The sequence below is a fragment of the Thrips palmi genome, unplaced genomic scaffold (assembly GCF_012932325.1).
Source record: "Thrips palmi isolate BJ-2018 unplaced genomic scaffold, TpBJ-2018v1 HiC_scaffold_3, whole genome shotgun sequence".
NCBI classification, from domain to species: Eukaryota; Metazoa; Arthropoda; class Insecta; order Thysanoptera; family Thripidae; genus Thrips; species Thrips palmi.
In genome coordinates, this window is record NW_023144630.1 from 13,322,880 (window position 1) to 13,325,738 (window position 2,859).

The window sequence follows — 2,859 nt, forward strand, 5'->3', positions numbered from 1 at the left end:
CAGTACTGGCCTTCTATGTGCGCGCCGCTTGCCACAGCGAGTGCGACAGAGACAATGCTAGAGCAGGTAGCTTGGAGGCATCCCTCAGACGGCCGGGCGCACTAGTACACTGGCAGTCTGGCAGTGCAGTGCCGGGCCAGCGGGGGGAGGGGAGGTGGGGGGGGGGGAGGGGGGGAGGAGAGGTGCGGCGGGCGCTGGCCGCCACCGCGAAGCTGAACCCCGTGCACGCCGTGCTCCCCGTGTCCGCCCTGCTATCACCGCCCTGGCCGCCGTGGCCTCGGCCGTGCTCGCGCTGGCCGCCACCGCGAAGCTGAACCCCGTGCACGACGTGCTCGCCGTGCACGCCGTGCTCCCCGTGTCAGCCCTGCTATCACCGCCCTGGCCGCCGTGGCCTCGGCCGTGCTCGCGCTGGCCGCCACCGCGAAGCTGAACCCCGTGCACGCCGTGCTGCAGGCTGTGCTGCAGGCCGTGCTGCAGGCCGTGCTGCAGGCCGTGCTGCAGGGCGTGCTGCAGGCCGTGCTGCAGGCCGTGCTGCAGGCCGTGCTGCGGGCCGTGCTGCAGGCCGTGCTGCAGGCCGTGATGCAGGCCGTGCTGGAGGCCGTGCTGCAGGCCGTGATGCAGGCCGTGCTGCAGGCCGTGATGCAGGCCGTGCTGCAGGCCGTGCTGCAGGCCGTGCTGCAGGCCGTGCTGGAGGCCGTGCTGCAGGCCGTGCTGCAGGCCGTGCTGCAGGCCGTGATGCAGGCCGTGCTGCAGGCCGTGCTGCAGGCCGTGCTGCAGGCCGTGCTGCAGGCCGTGCTGCAGGCCGTGCTGCGGGCCGTGCTGCAGGCCGTGCTGCAGGCCGTGATGCAGGCCGTGCTGGAGGCCGTGCTGCGGGCCGTGCTGCAGGCCGTGCTGCAGGCCGTGATGCAGGCCGTGCTGCAGGCCGTGCTGCAGGCCGTGCTGCAGGCCGTGCTGCAGGCCGTGCTGCAGGCCGTGCTGCAGGCCGTGCTGCAGGCCGTGCTGCAGGCCGTGCTGCAGGCCGTGCTGCAGGCCGTGCTGCAGGCCGTGCTGCAGGCCGTGCTGCAGGCCGTGCTGCAGGCCGTGCTGCAGGCCGTGCTGCAGGCCGTGCTGCAGGCCGTGCTGCAGGCCGTGCTGCAGGCCGTGCTGCAGGCCGTGCTGCAGGCCGTGCTGCAGGCCGTGCTGGACGCCGTGCTGCAGGCCGTGCTGCAGGCCGTGCTGCAGGCCGTGCTCCAGGCCGTGCTCCAGGCCGTGCTGCAGGCCGTGCTCCAGGCCGTGCTGCAGGCCGTGCTGGAGGCCATGCTGCAGGCCGTTCTGCTGGCCGTGCTGCAGGCCATGCTGCAGGCCGTGCTGCAGGCCGTGCAGGCCGTGCTGTTGGCCGTGCTGCACATTGCGCCAGAGGACGCGTCTTCTGGCCTACCGTGCAGCACGGCCTACAGCACGGCCTGCACGGCCAGCATGGCATGCAACGCGGCAGCACCCACGCGGTTTGCCGGCACTTTTTCCTGGACGCAAACAAGCGTGCACGGGGTTCAGCTTCACAGAGTCACAATGTGACTGTGACAGTGTCACGATGTGACCTCGGCCGTGCTCGCGCTGGCCGCCACCGCGAAGCTGAACCCCGTGCACGCCGTGCACGCCGTGCTCCCCGTGTCCGCCCTGCCATCACCGCCCTGGCCGCCGTGGCCTCGGCCGTGCTCGCGCTGGCCGCCACCGCGAAGCTGAATCCCGTGCACGCCGTGCACGCCGTGCACGCCGTGCTCCCCGTGTCCGCCCTGCTATCACCACCCTGGCCGCCGTGGCCTCGGCCGTGCTCGCGCTGGCCGCCACCGCGAAGCTGAACCCCGTGCACGCCGTGCTCGCCGTGCACGCCGTGCTCCCCGTGTCCGCCCTGCTATCACCGCCCTGGCCGCCGTGGCCTCGACCGTGCTCGCGCTGGCCGCCACCGCGAAGCTGAACCCTGTGCACGCCGTGCACGCCGTGCACGCCTTGGAGCCCCTGGACCTGCAGGCCCTGACGACTGATTCCGCGGTGCTCGCCGTGCTCGCCGTGCTGGCGTTGGCGGACCAGGGCCCGCAGCTGCAGCACGCCGAGCCAGCCCCCCCGACAGTGTAGGCTGCTGGGCCCCGCACGCCGCGAACATGGCCCGGCGTGGCCGTAGAGTCCCTGGCCTACTCGCCCGGGCGGCAGCACCACCGCGTCGAGCGGGACTCGCAGCGGTCCCCGGCCCCAGAGGTACTTGCAGAGGGCCTCCCCGACGTCCACCGCGGTGGCTGGGGCGCGGGGCGCAGGGCCGGCCGGCGAGGCCGCGAAGCACGCTGCCGTCGGCGTCTCTCTCCGTGCTGAATTCGGGACCGGCGAGGCTGGTTCGTAGCAATGCTGTCCTTCTCTCCTCTTCCAGTGCAGCAGTGGCCAAACCCGCGTGAGTGCGAGAGGGACAGAGGCAGTCTCGCCGTGAGTGCGAGAGAGACGGAGCAAGCATCCAAGCATCGGCGTGGGAAGGGGACACTGTTATCGTACTCGGAATTAGTCCAACGTCACCTCGGCCCATCCTCCCCCTCTCCTCCTCCTCCCCTCCCCTCGCCTAGCCTGTCCCTTGGCCGCTGCGGGCATGGCACTGCGGCGCCGGACCCAACCGGACCTACACTGCGACCTACACCCCCGTCTGCAGGCGGATTCCGAGTGGGAGGTCTCTCTCTCGCACTCATGGGGTGTCCCGTAAAAGTGCGAGAGAGATAGTCCGACGAGAGCGCTGTGCGGAATCAGCCTGCTGGCCACCGCCTCCAGCAGCCCGCTCGGTACTACTACCGAGAACTAGGATTAGCGCGGCCAAAAGTGAAGCGCGGGGCTGCCCCGGGCCGG